Source organism: Marmota monax, unplaced genomic scaffold, assembly GCF_021218885.2.
Source record: "Marmota monax isolate L192 unplaced genomic scaffold, Marmota_monax_Labrador192_F-V1.1 WCK01_AAM20220418_F8-fsc00092, whole genome shotgun sequence".
Lineage (NCBI taxonomy): Eukaryota > Metazoa > Chordata > Mammalia > Rodentia > Sciuridae > Marmota > Marmota monax.
Window position 1 is genome coordinate 6,452,669 of NW_026692583.1, and position 23,427 is coordinate 6,476,095.

The window sequence follows — 23,427 nt, forward strand, 5'->3', positions numbered from 1 at the left end:
CAAACACCACAGCTTCTTGATGGAGGCAAAAAATCAAGCCAAGTTTGACATTAAAGTTTGTGTTACTACAAATCCGGATATGTACCCAGACCATGCAGGTGACCAGGGGTTGGCAAAAGATCAGGGATCAGTAGCCACATGGGCTCCGGTCAGGAATCAAAGTAACCCGGTTCCACTGACTTTTGAATTTCAGCTGATTCTCAAGTGTAGCTGCTCTTTGAATCACTTAAAAAAAAAAAATTCTTGTGCCAGGTATCATCCCCAGGGTCCGGGGGGTGTCATTTGGACAGCAGGCCCTCTGTCAGTTCCTTAGTGAGCCAAGGTGGAGAGGCACTGTTTAAAAGCACCAAGTGGGTCGCATAAAACGTGCTAGTCACTGTGTTCAGCTAAGGGACCATCAGTTTACAGTCTTACGTGAAGATCATGTCTCTGAATGAGGTGAATCAATCCATCCGTCTTCTCATTGGTTCACTGTCTACCCACCTACACCCCCGTTCATAGGTTCCCCCCTCCATTCTCCCATTGATCTATTCATTTATCCTTCTATCCTTCCATCCGTCCTTCCATCCATCCTCCCTCCCTCCCTCCCATCTTGCATCTACTTATTCCTGCATCCACCCCATCAACCCACCCACACATTACTTCCTCCTCCTCCCCACCCGCCTATCTATCTTTCCCATCTCCCTGTCTCCTCCCCCCACTCCCTGCCTTCCTCTCCCTCAGTTAGGCCCCCTCTTCTGCAGCCCACAGCCTGGGCGCACCCTTGGTACAGCCCTCATGGCAATGGCGCAAGCTCAGCCTCTCCCCCTTCTCTCCTCCCGGTTGCTCCTTTTCTCTGATTAAGGTGCGAGTGAGGCGCCAGAGAAAGAAAAGAAATCTGTTTCTGCTTTTCCCCTGCGTGACCTTTCTTTCCCGAGGAAGTCTCTTATAAACACTTGCAGCTCCTGAGCGCGCCCGGGCTTTGGAGCGGCTCCTCCAAGCCGAAAGGCAATCTCGAGTGCATACCTGGTATGCAGCCATCTGCATCCAGGAGGAGGTTTAAGTGGGGCTCTCTTCTCTCTTCTCCACCATGGCAGGCCTGGTGGGATTGAAGAGGAAGGACCACAGAGATTGTTCCTGAGTTTCCAGAGTTCCGGAGTCTCTCTCCACCCAGACTTGGCACTACTGATACTTTGCGCCACACAGTTCTTTGGTGAGGGGCGCTGCACTGTGCTGGGCGTTATAGGATATTGCACAGCATCTCTGGTCTGTCCCCCCTAGATACTCCCCACTGCCAGCCTCCAGGATCCAGAACATCTCCAGTCATTGCCAGATAATTCTTAGAGGGAAAAAAAATCACCCCTGGTTGAGACCCGCTGTGCAAAACCAGGCTCATGGTAATTGGCATGATGCCACACAATGGAATGTTCTTTTGTTAATAATTATTTCTATGTTCAGCAGTGATGACTGAAATCCTTATTCTGCATGTCACTCTCTCCACTCACAACAAGCACAGTGTCATGGTAACAGTAGTGATAGATAATTAGCACTGATGGTCTCCACCGTGAACTTGGCTTTGCATAGATCAAGGGTAGTGGTTCTCTGTGATGGCTGCTAGCGAGAATCAGTCAGTTTAAAAAATCTACAGCGCCCAGGCACAGCCCAGCTCCATCACATCTGTGGGTGGGCCCCAGGCCTCTGCGTTGTTGGAGATGGAGAACTTCTGCTTTGGGTTCCTTGGGGTCCAAGTTTATCCAAAACCTTCACCGCTTTAATCTGTCACCCCAGAACGGCACTAGCATTCACTCCTCAAAGTGCCTCAGTTTGGAGGGTGAATGAAGTAGTCATCCACCTGCGCCTGTTCAGCCATCTTTACAGACAGGGTCCACTATTGTCTCTTAAGCTGTGTCTTAAAAGCAAACAAAGAAGACTGCATTTGTCCCTTCTTTAGGAGATGTGTCCATCTGGGGTCAGCGAGTGGGGTTCTGCTTGTTGAGGTCACTCTGTGACCTTGGCTGACGGAGCATGGACCAGCTCTGATCTAACCTGGGTCACCCTGGCATTTAGATGCTACATCCAGCTCAGGAGAGAAATGCCTGTCGTGGATACTCACGCCTCATTGGTCGGAACTAGTCACATGACCCTCCCAAGCCAAAGAGGGACAGAGAGCAAAATCTTTCTGCACCTAGGAAGCTGGAGAGCTAGCCAGGGAGAGATAGCCAACAGCCTCCATGCTCACTGGGGGAAATCTGGAAAACAGAAAAGAGCAAAGAAGATAAAGAGCTAATCCCAACTCTTGGAAACAGTCACGGTCGTCTTGGTGATGCTTTGCTGCATAACCTTTTGATGCCTCTAGACACACACACATTCTCCCACCAACAAGCCCAAGTGCACACACACACAATCATGGAGTTCTGATCACGCTGTGTAAATTGGGCTTCACGTTTTAGCACGATTTCATTTCTCTGATCTTGGAAGCTTGGTGAATTTTTTTCAAATACGTGATGCTCACCGTTGGAAAATGTTCCGTTGGGAGACTACGCTTTATTTAATTGGATCTTTATTGCCTTTTAATTTTTCCCATAATTCTTGCAATCATCACCTTACACATAAGTCTCTCTGGGTGCCTCTGGTTATTTCCATAGGTGAAAGTTCTAGGAGAGGAAATGATTGGCATAGTCGTTTGGGTCAGTGTGTTATATTTCCACTGTAAGATTACACCAAGTCACACTCCTTACACTCATCCCTGTGCCTACCACCAGGGTATGGGAAAACCTGTTCTCTGCCCTTTCCAGTGCTAGCTATTACGTCTCACGCCATCTTTGCCAGTTTTAAGAAGAAAAAAGTATTTTTCCCCTTCCATTTCTTTATTCACTATAGAAATGCTTTCATGGATTAATTGTTGATGCGATTTTCTGTTAGGGGTGCCATTTTTATTGCCTTAGAGGAGTTCATTATAATTCATCATAATCATAATGAGTTCACTGTGGCATAATTATACATTGATAACTCACACAATTCCTACATCCCACCATTATAAAATATAATCATTATGATGAATTCAGCCTTGGTGGTCATAATTTATAAATGTGTTTCCCTCCATTTTCTAAGCGGTCTCTCTTTCGTCCTCAACTGGTGCTTTTTATTGGGAGGGTTTGGGATTTTGCTCTTACAATGGCTCACGATGCTCATGGAGTCAGAGCTACTGATTTTCTCTGACTTATGGCTCCCGCCACTGACTTTATAGTTGGAAAGCGCTTTCCTACTCATGGATCAGAAACTCTTCCTATTTTGGACGACTCAAGTGAACCCAGTGATCCACTTGTGACTTAGCTGTTTGACCTTGGGGAAGTCACTTACCCTCTCTGTGCTTTGGTTTCCAATCTTAACCTGGGAATGATAATAGTACTTCATGGAGTGGAGAGAATCACCAAACCAGTCAGTTCACATCCCTGTCAGCGCCTGGCACAGTTGGCACAAGTGTCGGTTGTGTTCCTTTCTTTATTCAGTCGATTATTAATCATTTCTAATAGCGTGGCCTAATGGTGACAAGTGTCCTGATAGCACTCCTTGAGCCACCTGGCTTTCTAGTGTGTGCCGATGTGTCTATTTTCCGTCCATTAGCACCCAGTTTCCAGGCTCCTCGGGCAGCTCAGGGCTGATTTGGGTATCGGATGGTATCGGCCCTCACATGCCCTGCCCCTGCCTTCCAATCCCGTGGCTATTTTCATTCTTTTATTTATGTGTCTTTGGCTAAGACTCCTTTCATCATCGTCTTTTAAAAAGCATGATTAAAAGATTAAAGGGGATGAGGGGGGTGATGGCTCTCGGCTCCTTGGTGTCAGAGCCCAGGGCTGGGAAGAGGCTGGATGTTTGGGGCAGTCCCACACACCTCGGAGCGACTCGGGTCCCAGCAACACCGGTGACATCAGGGATGGCCTGGGCCAAGGCCAGGTGGGTGAAAAGTTCATCCCATGCCCTCCGGTCTAGACTCCAAAAGGACCATGGCCCTGGCCCATGACCTCCTGGTCTTAGTCAGATCCTGATCCTACCAGTAACTTGCTGTGTTACCTTGATCAAGTGACTTCACGTCTCTGTGCCCCTATTTTTCTCGTCTATACAATCAGTGTAATGACACCCCCTGATCTCCCTGTGGTTTTAAGAGGTCTCAGAGAAATACTGCCTAAGTCTGGCCATTATTTTTGTTGTTATTACTACTACGCTTAATATCGGTAACATCAGTGGCTGCCATCGTTACCGTCATGTTTCTTTCTCTGAGGCCTTTACCTGGGGAAGGTTGCCACGAGGGCTCCTTGGAATCTCTGCATTTATCCTGCAGTTTCCTAGGCAACCCAGGACCACAGAGCAGCGTGTGCTGGATCTGTTGGCCAGTTAAAACTCAGTCTAGGCTGAGGCCTTGGCCGTGGGGTGGGCCTCTCTGAAACTTTCTTTTGGGCTTAGTGGCCACCGTGGGTAGAACGGCCATCTCCGAAAAGAGGCGTCCACCCTTCACCCTGTTAAAGTGAATGTGACCTTATTTGGAAAAAAACCGTCTTTGCAGATCTAAATGAAGGATGCCCAGATGGGGTCGTCTTGGAGTCCCTGGATGGGCCCTGAATCTAACGGCAGGTGTCCTTAGAAGAGCGAGGCAGAGGATGCTTAGACAGTGACGAGGACACAGGGGCCCAGAGGGCAAGGTCAGGCAGATATGGAGGGGGACGCTGAAGCCATGTTGCTATAAGCCGAGGAGCCAACGGAAACTGGAAGGGACCAGGGAGGGTTCTCCCTGTGCCCTCTGGAGGGGTGGGGTCCTGCTGACACCTTGATTCGGGACTCCTGGCCTCCGGAACCAAGACAGTAAATCCCCTGTCTTGGGAGCCAGCCGATCCATGGGGCCCCACAGACTCCACATGGACCCTCACCAGGAGCAGCTTTGCAGATGCAGCTGGGGAAAGAGTCCCGGGTGAGAGGCTAGGAGTCCTGGTGATCTCGGCGAAATCAATTGACCTCTCAAGACCGCAGGGTCCCCATCTTTGACATGAAGAGTTGTCACAGTCAGGGGTGGATGACAGGCTCTTGCAAACCAGACCTTTTTACTTGCAAGTACGTGAAGTGGGTCAGGGTGGGGACGGCACCAGGGAGAACTGGTCCCGGGAACCCAGGAGGCCCTTTTCCCTCTAAAGGAACAGTCATTGCTCAACTCCAGCAATTTGCTGCCAGACGGGAATTCCGGCTTTGTGTTGCCAGAGCTTCTTGTTTTTCGAGAAAAGAGAGATTTTTATGTAAAAATCTGACTTTTGAATGTCTGCCGTGGATTCAGATTTCTTACAAGCATGACACGGGCCAAACAAAGCAATCCTGCAGGCCAAAAGCGAACTCTGATCTAGTTGAACTCCACGGTCCCTCTCCAGCCCCCGGTGCCAGGACTTTCTCACTTGTGGGAATACCCAGGCCTCCGGAGCCCTGTTCCTGGCGAGCCCAGGATGGCAGCCCAGGGGGCTGGGCAGGGATCGCCGACCCAAGAAACCTGAAGCAGCGTGGGCCACCGATGCCTGCTTGGCTTCCTTTTTTCCTTCCTTGAGAGCCACATGGTTTCAGGTAGCCTCTTGAGTTTTATGTGCAAAGCTTAAGCCCACTAGTCAGCCCGGGCTCCATCGTGCCCCATAAATCATAGGCTGTTTTTATTATTAATAATAAAATCCAGCTGATGCTAGAAACGCTCAGGAGCTCGGCGGTAGGAGGGTCGCTCTGCACCCAGGAGCGGATGGTTTGAGAATTCCGAGGGTTGCCTCCGAATGAAGTTTTATGTTCGTTCACTCAAAAGGCGCTTATGAAACACCTACTACGTGCCAGGCAGCTTGTGGGTGCTCAGAATACAGCAGTGCATGAGACACCGGTCTTCCTTCCGTCCTGAGTAAAGAACGGAGTGAGGAGTGTGATCCCGAGGGCTCTGACCCAGGCAAGGGCTCCTGGGTTCAAGAGCCAGGGATGTCAGTCACTTCTCTGTGTGCAGATAGTCCCATCTGAAAAAAATGGAGGCCCAAACTGGACAGTCTCTCTGATCCTTTGAGCTCTGAGACCTCAGGAGTCTTGGAGATGGAGATGGATTGGGACATCGCAGCATCTGCTTAACCTGAAGGATATTGAAACCGCAGCTCTGGACACTGCGGAGGGTGAAGCGAGACATTCCCACTGCCATCCATTCATGCAGATGGCAACGGCATGGGCCTTCAATGGGCCTTGAGATTTGGCACCAGACTAGGAGTCCTCCCCGTTCCGACAGCCACGGTCACGAGCTGGTGGCGTCTACCATATGCCAGCCATGTGCATCCCTCGTTGGCACAGCGGCTATTTCTCAAGCATCTACTTAGTTCTGCGCACGGTGCTGCGTGCCGGGAAATATCAGGGCAGCAGCTACGTGGGCCAGAAAACACGGGCAGCAGATGAAAGGATGGAACTAAAGTTTGAGTCGGGTGGAGGGGAGGAGAGAGAGGAGGGGAGGGAGAAGGAAGAGGAGACAGAGCTCAGCCAGTGGTGGTACCCCAAGTGGTGCCTTCACAGATGTCTCCTTGGATAGTTGACATCTGAGCAGAGACCTGAGGACGCTGTGGAGGCACCGGGCAGGTGAGGTCAGGGAAGAACATTCTAGACCCAGGGAACACTGGGACAAACTGGGCATCCTGGAGGAGGAAGGTGGCAGGGTGTCGCAGCTCAGTGACCAGGAGAGTGAGGCTGGACTGGAGAAGAGGCTGGAGAAGAGGCCAGAAAATGGAGGCTTTCCTTTCCCAGTGCAGCGGGAGCCTCCTGGAGGGGGCTCAGCCCGGGGAAGAGTGTGATCTGATTTTGGTGGCCACGTTGGTGGGACTGGGGGGTGGAAGGGCAAGGTTGGGAGCAGAAGGCCCTATTCAAGTTGTCCAGGCAGAGGACAAGGGTGGACGGGGTGAGTGGGCCTCCTCAGGAAGGATTTGGGAGAGGAAGCGGATGAGATTTGCTCATGGGTTGGTGCAGGTTAAGCAGGTCACCAGGGGTGCAGGAGGCATCGGAAGAAGGCAACCCCGAATGCCCCTTTATTTTTGGCTTGAAGTGGATCTTCACCTTTAACCCTCGTCGTCGTCCCTGGAGGTGAATAACACTCTCCCATCTTAAGGCTGAGGAAGTCGATGTGTCTCCAGGTGACAGAGTATGGCTCAAGCCCCAGTCGGCTTGACTTCTCCTGTTGGCATCTGTCTGGTCCCTTTTCAGGGTCCGGCTCGCCACCCAGGATCCAGCCCTTTCCCCGCTGTGCTTTGGGTGAGAGGCCTGGTTGGTGCAGCCTGGTTGGGTAACCCCCGGAAATGTCAGATCCTGTTGACTCCCCGGCAGAGATCAGCGGGGCAGAAGGCGCCTCTGGAACCCGCTCTGGGAAGTGCGGCTCACCAACCCCTCTGAACGCTACCCGGGATCTCGGTGCCCCTCCTGCTCCTCCGATGGCTTCTAGCTTTCCACTTGTGACAGCTTCGGTGATCTCCTGTGACAGGGGGAATATGCAGCCACAGGGATGCAGCTCCGTGCCCGGGAAATGTCACCTCGTATTGATGTCACGGAGGAGAGAGAAGCAATTAAGGCGCCAGCCCATTCTTGAAGCTCTGGCTCCAGGCAAACCGTAGGGGGGTGGAGAGGGAGATGGAGGAGGAAGGAACCGGAAGGGAGGCAGCGGGGTTGGGGGGACTGACGGCGAGCGAGGAGAGGAGCACGTTTCCTGGTGCAGAGTAGGTGCATGGCGTTTGTCGAATGAATAAGGGAAAGTGTAGGCTGGGAGATGGGTCACCTGACCTCCCCGCTGTGGAGCCACAGGACTCTCCGTGCCTGCTCCAGGGAGCATGAAATGTCGGGGGCTCACAGCTGACCCCTTGTAACAACTGCGCTTGGCCAGACGGAGCTGCTGGGCCACTCTCCCGGGGCGCCTCCATCCAGTGACCAGTTGGGTGTGCACAGACCTAGTCCCTTGGCCTCCATCCAGAATAGCTCTCCTGGGCCCCCCTAGCTCCTGAGCTCCCTGGAGGATGGATGGACGTCCCTGTTCCAACTGCCCACAACCCAGGTTCTCCACCTCCCCCCCAAGTTCCCACAGTCCTTTGCAGGTGCTCCTGCCAATACTGCTCAGTGAACACCCCGCATGCAGATCTCTCCCCCAGAGACCCCGCCTGGTAAGACACCTCACAGGGACCACACCATCAGTGTGTGGCTATTCATGGTGCTCCTCCTGCGGCCCCCCACTTTCCAGACTCTACGAGGGAAACACGGCCGGACTGAACTCTAGCAGCCCTTTCTGATGGAGAGTCTGGGTCATACCCGAAATGGAGAAAAACCTAAAGAAGTCACAGAGGCTGCTAAAAGGACGTTGAAGAAACCCCCCGGGGTTTATGTAAGGGAAAGAGAAAATTCGTGAAAAATGGAGTTTCTGGGATTGTTATTTAAAAGAAGAGACAGAGAGAGAGAGGAAAGAGAGAGGGAGGGAGAGATGGAGAGAGGTTTTTCCCGTGTGCCTAATATGTGAATGGGGCTATGGAGAGAAGTGGGAACAGGATGGAATTTTAAAGGTGTCCACTGTATTTATGATACACTATGCCGTCCTTCCCTGGGGTTTGCCTGACGGAGTGAGCAGAGATTTGGAAATCTCTTGCTTTGATTTTTGGCTTTGGAGACTGGGCCCCATGGGATCACGCATCTATCTGGGTTACAAGTGTGACCAAAAGAAAAACAAAATGGAGAAGGGATAATAAAGTGAAGGGACAGAGGATAACAGATCAGTAGGAAGAATAAGAAGAGAGTCAGACCCTACCCCTGTGGCCAGGAAAGTGTCACATAGAAGGAAAGAGGAAGAGGATGAAAAATCAGAGTGAGAAAGACATATTCCTCGTAGCTTTGGGACTGTCGGCTGAGTCACCAGCACGCCCGACGTCCTGCTGTGGTTGACATCCCCTGCTCCCAGCTCCTGGTGAGATGAGAGGACACAGGCTGGTCTTGGTACAGAGGTTGGCATGAATTGGCCAAAGAGTAGCCTGTTAATTCAGCTAAGGTCCCAGATGGCACCGTAGCAGGGCCCTGGGTGAAGTTTCTCCTCTTTCGTTAACAGACCAATCACAGGCAGTCCGGGTATCACGGCTGTCCCATGTGAGGGAGCCCCCGTCCTGAGCTCCTTCTGTGCCATTTCTCTGCGTTAGCACTTGGCATCCTTCCTGCCCAAATGTGGCTGCTCCAGTTAGTGCCATTAAGCCCACATCCTATGCAAGGGGAGAAAAGGGACCCAGAATTCAGACTGTATCTTTCAAGGATGGGAGTGATTGCTTCTTCTGACTTCCCATGGACCAGCCCTTGTCACATGACCAAGATTTAGATTCATGGGAAGGTGAAAAAAAATCATTTAATCCTGATGGCCCTGTGCCCAGTTAGATTTTATGGGTTCTGTTACTAAAGAAAAGAGGAGGGGTACACCAGCTGTCTCTGGCATAGATGGGCATCTGCTCTATTGTGATCCAACCACACACAGACTGATTAGAAGCTGATGGAATGATCTACAACAAAAAATGGCTTGTTGCAGACTAAGTTTGGGTGGAGGTGAGGCATGGGGCAGTTGGGGGAAGAGAGGAGAATGGGGTAGGGGGTTTCTGAAGGAGAGAGGGGCAGAGGGAGCGGCCAGTTCTTAAGCTGTGAGATCCCTTTTGGTTCTTACTTCTGACCATAAGGAATTTTTTAAATGTATTTTTTCATCTGCTGTTTAGGTTAGAGGATGCCAACTCCAGCTCAGGCAATAGCTAAAGTTGGGTCAGGTTTCTGTTGGGAAACCTAAAGTTTCCGTTCACCCGATTTCCTAAAGGTGGCTGGAGAGGCTTCATCCCTATCTCCCATGGTGCTTCTCATGCACTAATAAAAGACTCAAAGGCTAGATGCTCCAAAAGTTCTGAAGGAGGGAGGAAGAACAGATAAAAGAAAAGCCGCAGGTTTCCAATATTTTTAGAGAAGACGCTTCCACGAGTGAGTTCCAAGGTGTTTGGGGGAGATGACATGGCTCAGGGTCCCGGGAATGACTTCAGGGGGAATCCAGAGTCATCAGCAACACCCTTGACAACCTGCCTATGGGAATCGTGAAGAGGAGTGGGGAATTCCTATTCAGCAGGGTTGGAGGGGCCACAGTACAGGAGTGACCGGTCAGATTGGAAATGGACATGCATTGGGTGCTCTGCTTGAGGGCTTCATCTAGGATGGCATAGAGGAGTCACCCTAAGGGTCACCTTAGAGCACATCTTGAGAAGGACTCGGAGCCCTGAGTAGTCAGCATCCCTGGACTATTTAATCTATTCTGGAACTTTCTTAGCTTCACCCTCTGCCTTCGAGGAGCTGTTCCTTAGCAATTTGGATATCACTCCTCTTTTGTGTGACTCCTTCTAGAGATGGGCTGAGTGTCTTATTCACCCCAGTTTTCTCAGAAGCAGCATGGCAGAAAGATAGGGAATCATCTCTGGAGTTGAAGCAGAAGTAGCTTTGAGCCCCGAGTTTGAACTGGCCAAGTTAACTCAAAGACATGGTTTCCCTTTTCTGGGCCTCTATTTCCCCGTGAGTGACATGAACAAAAGAAAAATCATTTGTACTGAAGTCAATGATCCCAGGATCAGATTCAATAGATCCAGGATGGTGTTCATTCTGCATTTTGGAGGAAATCTTGGAAATTTTCTCTGGCTCTGATTTCTCCAATTTCCAAGATCTCAGATACCTTTTCTAATAAGATTTCCTTGGCCACGTGCTAAATGATTCGTAAGCATCAAGTACAGCTGGGCTGGAGGACAGTGTCATCCTCAAGTGGCTGCTCAGGTACAGGTGGCATGGCTCAGGAACCCTTCTTGACATTCCTGAGCTTGTATTCTGGATCCCTTACAGCCAGGTAGTTGGAAGGTTACCCTATCTTCTTTCAAAATGGCACCCTTCTGCACAGGACGAGATGGATTCCTGGAACTTCAAGGAGAGATCTAGCATTGACACCTACGAATATGTAATTTCTTTGTGATGGAGCCAGAGCTGGCAAAAGAGTGAAGGATCCAAGAGAGGGAGCAAGGAGGTCATTTGAAATCACCATCCTGTTCAGATTTTATACCTCCATCTGGATTCTCCTGCTGAGAGGCAAGTTGGGCATTCAGACCTGGAAACCGGTGCCAGAAGCTAACTAAGTCCTAGAAGTCAGTTCCTGATGGTATTTGGCAACCTCGGGCCTCTCTGGGCCAAGGGTTTAGTGCCAAGAGTAATTGTGATTTACACTCCTAACCCCTTTGGGTGCAAAATGGTTTTGATTAGATGCATACCATGTTTATTAAACCTTGCACAAGGCAGGCTGGGGGCTTGGCGGCCCTGCCATGAGAGGGAGGGAGATTTACACGGCTCCCTGCAGGATTCATTTAATCTCTTGGGGATTTACTGACCTTCAATTAGAACTGTTAAGTACTGTTTACACGGTCCCTAATTCATACAAGACCAATGTAAGTTTGAATTTTGCTTTCATTAAGGACCTATGAATCAAGAGAATAAAAACATAAACTCTTTGCCAAGTGAGATGCGATTCGGGTAAAAAAAAAACATCAAAAATAAAAAGCCATTAGCAGCTGAAAACCTTACTTTGTCATTATGTAGGGGTGGCTGGATAGAAAAGAGTTGATATATATATATATATATATATATATATATATATATATATATATATATATATATATATATATATTTTAGGATAAGTTTAAAACAAACAGAAATCCCCACCAGATTTGAGATTGTTGGTGTAAGAATTAGCTTTATGGTTTAAATCTCTTTCTTACAGAGATCTGAAAAAGATGTTCTCTTGAATTCTTTTCTGTTGTTGAAAAAGCTGGATTTCTTTGGACTCATTAGAAGGAACAGTGACTTGTGACTAGTTCTCTTACGGGGTCCGTCTTGCACCTAGCTGGGTGCTCAGAAAATTGCGTCTATCTGCAATTTTCAAACTGAGGTAGATGGACCCCAAGGAGGGATATGGAGAAGACTAGGACTGCATAAAACTAGCAAATATCATTCATGGGGGTATCATTTAGGGATTTTTTTTTTTTAAGGGAAAATGCACTTTAAAAAAATGTTGGGAAAAACACAATTTCATTGAATGCAAAGTCACAAATGCAGATACTCAGTGAATAGGCCAATGTGACCATGAGAATTCATTGCCCATCTAAATAGATAGTGAGCTGTAGGCTCCGTGCATACTGGTGGTGGAATTATTTGAAGTGGGCATGTCTGACTGTTCTTGGCTTGGGACTGATTCCTGAAGAAGAACCCCAAGCAAACAGCTCAGAGTCACAGCTCTATGCCGGGAGAGAGAAGTCCTTTTAAATTCTTTGACACATTATGGGTACTGCTTTCTATTTCTGCCTTGGAAACAGAACACGTAGGTTCTGACAGCCCTGGGATTGTATAAAACAATTCCACCTCAGGACAGCATGGTAATAGCAATCATCAAGGCCAGCGCCCATTAGAGTCCCCATGTGTCAAGCGTCGTGTCTTCATCTCTTCCCTAAGATCTGACCCGCCTGGTTGTTACCGTGGTCCGTGTTTCACAGATGAAAAAACAGGATCAGCAAGGTGCAGTCACTTGCTCCGGTCACTGAGCCAGGGACCCACCATCACACTCGATCCTGGAGCGCACTGCCTGTGTTCTGGGTTATCGAGAAGCATCGTGATGCAAGCTGGGGTGGAAATCCAGGATTCCTTTTTACACCACCTGGTCTCCATCTGGAGCAGGAGTGAGGAGTACACAAACTGCACTTGTTGGCATCTCTTCCTGTGGAATAAGTCCTTCCCTGAAAGATGGGGAGTTTGGGGACCAGGTATGACGCAGGAGCCAGAGAAATCACAACGCCTATCTCCTGCATCCTGAAGCCCATTGCTAAGGCTGACATGGGTCTGCTTAGCTCATGTTCCAAAGCCAGAGGACAACAATGCTGGCTGAAATGATGGTGGGGACCGTTACCTACGTTGGTGGCTTGCTGGTAAACCATATCCTTTCTCCTTCTCCCAGTCCCTGATGTTCACTGTTTTGCTATCTGCTTATATGAGTTCGACCTCATATAAATGTTCTCATGAAGTATTTGTCCTTCCATGACTGGGTGATTTCACTCAGTGTGGCTGATGGATATTCTGTGGTATGAATGGGCCACATTTTCATTATCCATTCATCCACCTGTGGACATTTACTCTCTCTCCACTTTCTGCTTATTTCGAATAATACTGCAAAGAACACAGGTGTGCGAATATCTCTTTAAAATCATGTTCTCGATCCTCTGGGGAAATAGCCACAGGGGGACTTCTGGGTCATGTGGTATTTGGGTTTTCAATTTTTCAAGGAATCTCTGTACTGCTTCCCCTAGTACGGGCACCAGTTTGCATTCCCGCCAAAAGGGCACAAGGGGTTCCAATTTCTCCACATCCTCACCAGCAGTTGTTATTTCCTGTTTTTCTTTTATTTTTAAAATGATGACCATTTGACAAGTGGGAGGTGACATTGTGGTTTCGCTCGGGTCTCCCTGATGGAGAGCACTGTTGTGCATCTTTTCATATATACAGGGGAATCATTTTCAGGACTTCTTTGGAGAAATATCTTTTTGATTTCTTTGCCCATTTTAAAAGAGGTTATTTCACTTTTGCTCTTGAGTTGTAGAAGTTCATTATCAGTTGAATGATTTGCAAAAAATTTCTCCCTTCCTTAGTTTTTGACTATTGACTGTTTCCTTTGCTGGGCAGAAGCCTTCCGGTTGGATATAGTGCTGCATGTCTGCTTTTGGTTTTGTTGGTTGTGATTTTGATATCATCCTAAAACATCATTGCCATTGAGCTAAGCTCTTGACCAGATAAATCCCAGAGTGTCTTTTTTTTTTTTTTTGGTGGTGGGGGAGGTAGGGGCAGTGGTACCAGGGATTGAACTCAGGGGCACTCGACCACTGAGCCACATCCCCAGCCCTATTTTGTATTTTATTTAGAGACAGGGTCTCACTGAGTTCCTTAGCACCTCGCTTTTGCTGAGGCTGGCTTGGAACTCGTGATCCTCCTGACTCAGCCTCCCAAGCTGCTGGGATTACAGCTGTGCACCCCTGCACCTGGCTCCCAGAGCGTCTTTGATGAGAAAACTGCATGCTTTACCATCGTAAACTCTGTTCTTAGATTAGCATCTTTCAGAAGCAACTTGGATTTTTCTTACTAAACTCAGACAGTTTAGTAAGAAAGAGGTGTAAGGACACGAAAAGAGTACCTTCATAAGCAAGTGACGACCGTGGGCAACTGGGGTCTACCCCGCTGGTACAGGTTGCCAGAGAAAATGCAAGACTCCTGAGGAATCTGAATTTCAGTAAACAAAGGCAAATGTTGGGTGTGCGAGCCACGGACGGCACGGGTTCTGCTCGTATCAACATTGCATCTGTGCTCATCTGAAGATTGACTTTAACTGGTTTGCTGCATTTTATTTCCTTAACCCAACAATTCTCCACTAGGACTCCGGGTAGATGATGAAGAACATCTTTCAGAGCTGTCCGGTGAGGGGCAGGGAAGCTGGAGTCCCTAACAGCCATCACGGGACAGGGCTACTCCTGGGCCCATCAGCTCTGCTCTGTGCAAGGCTGAGCTGGCTCCTTTGGTCACGGAAAACCCTAAACAGTAGGACAGAATGTTTTTACCTCCAGGACTAAGGTGGGGGTAAAGGTTAGAGGTGCTTGTCAGGCACGAGAGCCCCAGTGGTGAAGGGCAGGGGTGAGGCTCCAATGGTGTCCCTGAGCCCACAGACGAGGGACCACAGGATAAAGGATTTCAGTGAGGAGATGCCTTGGCCTTCCCAGAGTTTAAGGATTTTTCTTTGACTCAGGGTTCCCAAATTTTAGAAGGACCCTCCTGCTTTACGCAGGGCAGGGTGGATGCCCTGGCTGGTGTCCTTGGATCTCCTGGGCTCATGGCGACTTGCACTTCGGTCTTCATTCACATTAACTTGCGGTGGCCCGGTGTGATGGAGCATATCGTGTCTCCTCCGTCGCCATCAGCTCACAACCATCTACTCCAGGAAGCATGAGGCCTGCAGCTCTTTCGAGGTGCCTGTTTTTCTTGGAAGAGATGGTGCTCACGAAAGCATTCTGCATGGAGAGAGGAGATGGCGAGGCGAGGTCTGCCCAAGCTTAGGGGCCAGAGGTGCTCTTCACCTGCTCCTGTCTGATGGCAAATGTGGAGGACGGCCACAGGGAAGGAGGTTCCTCCTCTGCCTACCTTTCTCCCACGCCATCCTCCATGTATTAATGTGTACAGAGGGTCTTCGGAGTTCCTGGAGACCACAATGGGTCTTTTTATACATATTGGAGGTGTCAAGTCTATTTTAGGTGATGGAGTGTTTTTAGTGTCCTGTTATCAATTCTCAAGAGAAGATGGGGTTCTTCTGGGGTAGGTTTTCTTATCTCTTGTGCTGTCCACAAATTCTTCATGTTATTTAAAGCCTTCCTATATTATACATATCTTTATTTAAGTGCAAATGAATGTTTTATCTACATGGAATAGCGGCGTGGAGTATGGACTGTGGGTTTGGACAGAGTGGGCATGGATCCTGCTCCCGACGCTTGCTTGCTGGGCATGAGACCTAGAACCTGGTGGATATCTCAGCCTCCCGGGCTCACATCGCTGTGGAAAGTGGATGACCACAGTACTTATCATATGAGATTCATACCTCGGTAATGGCCCGCCTCTCAATCTCGAGGACTTGAAGCACAGGGTTAGTTCTCTCTCGTGCTCCCTGCTGTTTGCACACGGGAAGGGTCTCTACTCGGTCATCCTCACCGTGAGACCAAGAACAGCAATCAAACCCAGAAGATGACTCGAGACAGGTTGAATGAATGACTTGGATCAACACCAACTGTGTGGACCAGGCAGCGAGTTTAGATAGACAATCCCAGATGGGATTTTCCTTGCTGTATCCTCAGTGGATTAAAATTGCCATTTTTGAGGGCAACCCCACCCTCTGCCTGCCCCACCCCCTCTTCACCTGCCCAAGCAACTAGAATTTGAGTGCAAGAAATTTTGGGGCAAGTGATTCCAGACAGTACCAGTAGGGAAGGAGCCAATGAATTGTGTTGGTGGGCAAGCCTGGCTCCCTGGGCTCTGGGAGCCCGATGGTGATCAAAGCCCCACCCACCAGAATGGCATCTGTCACTGCAGCAAGAAGATTGACTGCATCAGGGTGCTGCACTGGCAATGAAACGCTCCAGCCAGGCGGTCAAAAGCGTAAGTCTCTTCCACACGCCATTGGCTGGAAGTAGTCACGTGGCCCAAGCTGAACTCGAGGGTCACAGGAATCTTGTCTTATTGTCCTAAAGGCAGAAGGAGAAGCAGACATATTTTGAGCAGCACTCATATCCCAGAACACCGTGGGGATTCCATGAGGTACGTCACAAGGTCTGTGGCACAGAACCTGGCACACGTGCATACACAATGAACATTAGGGGCTCTTCTAATTGGGAGACTATCTGCCCACTAGAGTCTGAACAACTTCAGGGGAGGGGTCTTGTCTTGCTTCTAATAATACTAAGTATTTATTACGGAATACTTTCCAGGTGATGGACACAAGATCAAACAGTATCCTTACAACAACCCTGTGGGGCAGGTCACTGTGGTTTTCAATCCTCCTTTACAGATGGGGAAACCAAGTCTTAAAGAGGCGAAGTAAACTAACTGATTGGGCTCATGGAGCAATGAATTGGCACCACATTAGAGCGCCTCCTATCCCTATTGCCCCTGCTGGGATAGCAGAGATAGGGGCCATGCGTGTTTGCAGAAGTAACCGGGCCCACTTTTTCCTAACCTTGTAACTGCATCAAAGACCTTCCAGCTGCTGCTCCTCTAGCATGTCTTCTCCCCAAAGATGGCAGTGTCCCCAGTTTCCCACGGGATTAGCCAACACAACCTTCCTCTTGCCTTAAACTACTCTAATTTCAACACTTGGCTTCTCCATGACCCGACTGCCTGTCGGCTCCACTCCTGTTGCTGGTCAAACTCAGAGATTTCTCCTGCCGGTTCTAGTACCAGGACGTGTGTCTAGGAGCCCTGGCACTCTTAGGGGCCAATCTTTCTCTTACTCTGGCCATCTTAAAAAAAGAATTAAAAAAAACACCTTGGAATCTCATTTGGGGGCCCTCTGGGAATCTGACAACCTCTCTTTCCTTGATTCAGTCACAGGCCGGGGATCTCAGCGGGCTCTTATCTGCCTTCTGTCTATTGACATTATGTTCCGAGGAAAGCCCCCTCCCACTCGGCAATTTTTAAACATTTTTTTTGGGGGGGGGGTGGTGGTCATGGTAGACAAATAAAAATAACTCTGAGGTTATCTGAGAGCTGACATCCCACACAATAGCAATACGAACGTTTTCCAAATTTAAAACTCCGATGGAGGAAGTGGGTTACAATAGCAGCAACCTTTGACCCTGACCAGTCATAATGGTTTCCTGGATTCAGGGATATTATGGGCTGGAGCCAAGGGCTTCAGCAGAAAGAGCGGGCGATGTGTTAAACTTAGAACACAATGTGTGAGTTCCGGGTGGGGCTGTCACAGAGCCATCTTTCTTTCCGGTGGAAAAATGATGCCTTTCCAAACAAGGAACTGGAGCTCTCTCATTTTTGGCCAGCACCTGCCGTGTTTGTTCTGGTGCTGGTTTGAAGAGGATTTTTTTTTTTTTTTTAATTCCTTGAGATCATGATGATTCAGAAAATTTTTATTTTCAGGTCCATTTTCTAGGAATTATTTATCATTGAAGTATTTATTGAGTGGCTCCTGTATGCCAGGTCCTGTTCTCAATACTGGGATACAGCAATGAACAAACCAAGAACCAGCCCAAGGCCTGTCCCTGCGAGGCTTTATTCTATAGCAGAGTTCCTCACCCTGAGCGCTGTTGTTCCGGGGCAGATGTTGGGGGGGCTTTCTAGAATGTTCTGTAGGCTTGCTGCTCTTTCGATACCACAGCACCTCCTCTCAGTTGTCACAACTGGCCATGTCTCCACAGGTCACCTGTTTTGCACTCCTAGACAGCAGTGGCTGGAGACGCTGTCCTCTGCAGGGAGAGAACAACAGTTCTCTAGGGAGAACGTGCTCTAGGGTGGGAGACTGTTGCCATTTAAATGTGGCTGGGGAAGTTCCCATTGAGAAGGTGACTTTTGCCAAGAAGTAGGGAAGTGGGCCAGGAGGTAGGACATTCCAGAAGGAGGCAGCCAGGGCAAGGCCAGGAGCATGGTCTCAGGCCACCCAGGGCATCAGTATGGAGGAAGCTCGAGACGATGCTCAGGGAGAAGTCTGAGACGACAGGGCGAGTGTTCAGAGCATGTAGCACAGGGGACACTGTGGCCATTATCAAAGTTTTGCTTTTTCTGAGCAAAAAAGAAATCATTGTCTACTTTGAGCAGAGGTGAGATATGATCTGCTGCTTCTTCCTTGAGAGCACGTTTTACTGGGAGCAAGGACACAGTCAGGACTTTGCTAGTGGAACTTTGACTCCAGATAGACAATGGGCCTAGCCAGAGATCTAGGGCCTTGTGCTGACGTCACTCGCCCCTCCTTAACGCCCCCACAGGGTTCAGCTGTGGCTGCTGTGGCATGGTAGACCATTGAGGGAAATCAAATTGGAGTTTTCTTTAATTTCTTTATCACCTTTTGTTGTTAGAATCTGCCCCAGATAAGGTTCCAATGTTCACTTTGGAAATAAGGTAATTATAATAATTAATAACGCACAATAGAAATAATAAGCTGGGAGTTCCCGAACACCTACTGCGTGACAGATGCTGTGCCAAGCTCTTAGCATTCATCATTTCATTTAATTTTGACAATAAGCTTGTAAAGTGGGTTCTTATCTCATGTCTTCCACAGTCTAGATAAGGGTGTGTGTGTGTGTGTGTGTGTGTGTGTGTGTGACTGGAAAACTGTCTTAGATGTATATAAAACACTGGAAAATGGCAGTGATGGGGATAATGGTGATATGATGTTGATGATGAGGTGGTGGTGGTGGTGATGATGGTGGTGGTGATGGTGGTGGTGATGGTGGTGATGGTGGTGATGGTGATGAAGGTGATAGTGACGGTGGTGATGATGTTGATGGTGACGATGGTGATAGTGATGGTGATGGTGGTGATGATTAAGGGGGGTCAATGAGGAGGAGAAAGAGGAAGGGGAAAAAGAAGAGGAAAATAAGAAACAGAAGAGGGCGAGGAGGAAGGAGGAGAAGGACAAGGAGGAGGGGAGTGACGAGGGAAAAGAGAAGGAGGGCGCTGATCAAGACGATGACCTTGGAGAAACAAAGGCCCAGAGGGCAGGTGGTAGGCGGCTGACCCGGGGCTGCTGGACACCCACTCAGCCAGATCCACAGTGAAGCCATCATCTTCTCTCTACCTTCTCTCCCGTCCCCCAGTGGACAGTGCTCTCTGGGAAACCCCTGCCCCCCACCTCTCCTGAACAGCTGCCCAGGAGTCAGTGAGCCCTGAGTACCAGCTCCATGTGGATGTAGTGGAAGGACCAGGACATGTGCAATCCGGTCCTCCCCAGAGCTACGCACCCCTCTCTCACACGGAAAGCCCAGTTTCCATCTGCCCACAGAGGTTCTTGCTGTTTCCCCCTTGGACTTCCCCTTGGACCCTGCCACTGGACAAGTGGACGCACAGCCTTGGGACCAGTCTGGCTGTTGTCTCACGACAGTTACTCAACTTCCTGTGTGGGGTGACCTATTTCCTGTCTTGCTCATTCACTCCAGAACACCCTGTTCTTAGATCAAAAGATCTGGAAGTTTCCAAGTCAACACATGCCGTTATGAGTTTCTACTGCAGAAAACATGCAGAATTCAACTCTAATGAGGGGGTCAAAGTTAACTCTTTAGAAGGATAAACTGAAAAATATTAACTTGGTTCAAGAGAGGGTCAGAGCTCGGAGAGACCTTTGTGGTCATCTCTTCCAAGTCTCCTTTATTTTACAGGAGGATAAAACAAGGCACAGAGAGGTCACTTTACTAGCAGGTGTTATACAGCTAGAGGATAACATAGCTCAGAATATAACTCCCTTCTCTGGACTCTCAACTGCCTTTCTTGCTCTATTAGTATCTCTCCCCTTATAAGTCAAATCACTGAAAATGCACCAGGAGCATCCTTTGGTCAAGGACAAATCTTTTTGTGAACAGTTGCTTCCTCGTTTAGTTCTTTTGTAAGTCTTGCGCTTTTCATGTATCAGGGCTAAAAAAAAGAAAGAAAGAAAGAAAAATCAAGACAGCTCTATGCTTTAAAATAATGAAGCTGTAAAGAATTTCTATTTAACCTCAATGTCACAAAAAGCACGAAAAGCTACATGTTGAAATGAATGGTCGATTTTTCATTCTAAGATAAAATGTAATTCATCTAATTGATTCGATGGAATCCATGCATTCGGAAGCTTTGCTTTTTCTAAGTAAAATGGCCAACCTGCCAAGCTGTGAGAGAGAGAGAGAGAAAGAGAGAGAGAGAGAGGAGGAAAGCCAGAGGATAAAAGAAAAACTGTAGTAAAAAGAGAGAGAGAAAAAAATCATAGCTTAAGTGTATCAAACTCCCCTTTCAAAAGCACTAGAGAGAGCTCATGGGAATTCAAGAAAACCACATTTTTGGCACCCATATGAACCTCAAAATTATTTATTTGTGTTTATTTATATCTTGTTTTATTCTTGCAGGAAGACGTTGAAGAAACAGTGCCCTTTCAGAAAAATGAATACACAGTGCTGATCGACCATGTAATTGGATGCCAAGATTCTCATATATCTGATCCCCTTCCACTTGTCTATCCAAGTGACCGAAGGAGGGAACGACTCTTGTCTCCATTTGAAATGGTTGAATGGTGCCCCCCATTCTTCCCCAAAGATGTGTCCAATCTGGAACCTTCGAACATGGGCTTGTTTGGAAAAAAAAAAGTGTTTGCAAGTATGATTAACATGGGGTCCTTGACAGGTGGTCATCCCAGTTTCCCTGGGTGAACCCTGAATCCAATGACCAGTGTCTTTATCAGAAGAGAAGACCAGGCACAGAGGTGAAGCCATGTTAGATGTAAACAGAACTTAGATTGTGGCATGTATGCCCAGGACTGCTGGCGGCCACTGAAACTTGGAAGGAGGCATGGAAGGATGTCCCCCCAAGAGCCTCAGAAGGGACTGACCATTTATATCTTGAACTCCACAACGGAGGAAGAGTGGATTTCTGTTGTTTTAAGCCACCCTGTTTAGGACGACAGGTTTCAGCCATCCTAGGAAATGAAGCCACCATTTTATAGACTGAGGTATAACTCTGAGAAGTTCAATGACTTACCCAAGTCCTAAAATCCCATGTGCTGTGGCTGGGATTCAAACCCACAGCTTCACAGCTCATCCTAACATGAGGTTGGGGGTTTTTAAAGCAGCATAACATGCATAAAGTGGTGCACGGAAAAACAGTTCCCCAAATGCTAATGGTGGCTCTCAGGATGCCCAGATTTCAAACATTTTTTTTTCCAAACATAACTTACCTTCTTCAACATTCTTTTATTATTATTATTATTATTATTATTATTGCATTATAGTTATTCATAATAGTGGAGTTCATTTTGACATATTCATAAGTGCACATACCATAGTTTTCTCCATTTCAATCCCCAGTACCACCCCTCACCCCCCACCTCCCTCCTCTTCTGCTCCATTTCCTCAGTATTCCTATAGATTCTGCTTACATTTCCTAAAGTAGCCAAATTGACCATTCCATTTGAAAGAAAAAAATAAAGAAATTTTGTGGAGGGGTAGTGTATAGCAACACACAGGGTTAACTGAAAAAGACAACGTACAAACGTCAGGGAATGAGCCTTTGCTACCATTGTGAGTACTGATGTATCCCTGTTTTGCAGGTGAGGAGCGAAGTTAAGTGGCTCAGAGTCAGTAAGTGCTGGGGACGTTGCATTTAAAGTCTCCGTCAAAGAGAGTATTCCCAGCTGGGTGCAGTGGTGCATGTTTGTAATCCCAGCGTCTCAGGAGGCTGAGGCAGGAGGATCACAAGTTCAAAGCCAGCCTCAGCAATTTAGCAAAGCCCTAAGCAATTTAGCAAGACCTTGTCTCTAAATAAAATATTTTTTTTTTAAAAAAAGGGGCTGGGGATGTGGCTCAGTAGTTCAGTGGCCCCTGGGTTTAGTCCCCAGTACCAACGGGAGTAATCCCTTATCACCACCTGCTCTTTGGGTTTCCCCGGGTTCAAGTTATTGGCCCCTCCTGGAAGCACACACTTTTGATCTCAGACTGACGGGTGTTCAGGCCCCCAACTCACAGAAGAGAGAGGCGATCATCATCTTGCTCTCTCTGCTCCTTGATCCAACCAATTCCTTGTTGCCTGGTGGAAAATCTGAAAGTTCCTTGTGTGAAAGATTGATTGGGGTTTGAAGAGAGAAAACAAAAGACCCTACTTCTGCTCTTGCAAAAACCTAGGGGAAGTCCTGTCCTAGGAACCATCGACGGAATGGGGATGGTTTTCACTGGCAAGTTTAAACCTGTCTCTTATAAGCAACTTATACCCATGGTCTCGGGTCCTGGTGGCTTAGAGCTGTCTTCTATGGGGCCCAGGGTTTAGCCAAAGATATGAAGGAAAATTCAGGCTGATCTCTTGTGTTTTGAGATGGCCCCAGCCACACTTGGAGTTCTGAGGATATTCTAGAACCCTGAATGCAGAGGATTGGACTTGGAGGGCATCTTAGCCGTGACCAGCAGACCTCACCATATGCCCCCTACTGCCCATGCTCGGTGTAGACCTCGTCTTATGGAGGCCTCTGGGTAAGCCTAAGAGTGAAGCTCCATCATCTGCAATTTCCAACAGGAGAAATGAACCTCTGTAGGACATGGAGCTCAAAGGTGGCAGAACCGGAGACCTTCTCTGCAGCTGCCTGTCTACCCCTGGACACCTGGTGCCACATGCAGATAAGTGAGAGATACACAGAATGAAAAGTCCCTCCTAAGTTCCGGAAAGACAAATACTGTATGTTCTTATTCCTGTGAAGTATCTAAAATAGGTTTATAAAAGCAGAAAATTCAGCATTTGGCATTTGATTGTTTTTACAGTATTTTATTGGTGTGGGGTGTGTGTGTGTGTGTGTGTGTGAGAGAGAGAGAGAGAGAGAGAGAGAGAGAGAGAGAGAGAATAAGAGTGTGTGTTAAGATAAGCAATAGTGCGTGGAGGGGCTTATACTCCCACCACACAAGAAAGTTTTCTTACGCTCCAGATCCTTCCCCTTGACCCTGTCTCACCATTCTGACTTGCATTGCCACAGATGATGCGTTTTCCTTCTCCTTGAACTCACGGAAATGCATCTTGCAGTATAGAATTTCCTGCACCTGGGTTCCTTCACCCACCCTCAGGTCTGTGTGATTAATC

The 23,427-nt window shown here is 48.2% G+C and overlaps 1 long non-coding RNA gene across 1 annotated transcript in view; it reads left to right on the forward strand.

Moving 5' to 3' along the window:
- Positions 1-23,044, forward strand: part of LOC124093667 (uncharacterized) — an 84,566-nt gene extending 61,522 nt beyond the window's left edge. The window contains exon 4 of the long non-coding RNA XR_006852022.2: positions 20,721-23,044. This is a non-coding gene — a long non-coding RNA (uncharacterized LOC124093667). The remainder of the gene's footprint in view (positions 1-20,720) is intronic.
- Positions 23,045-23,427: the final 383 nt, after the last annotated feature.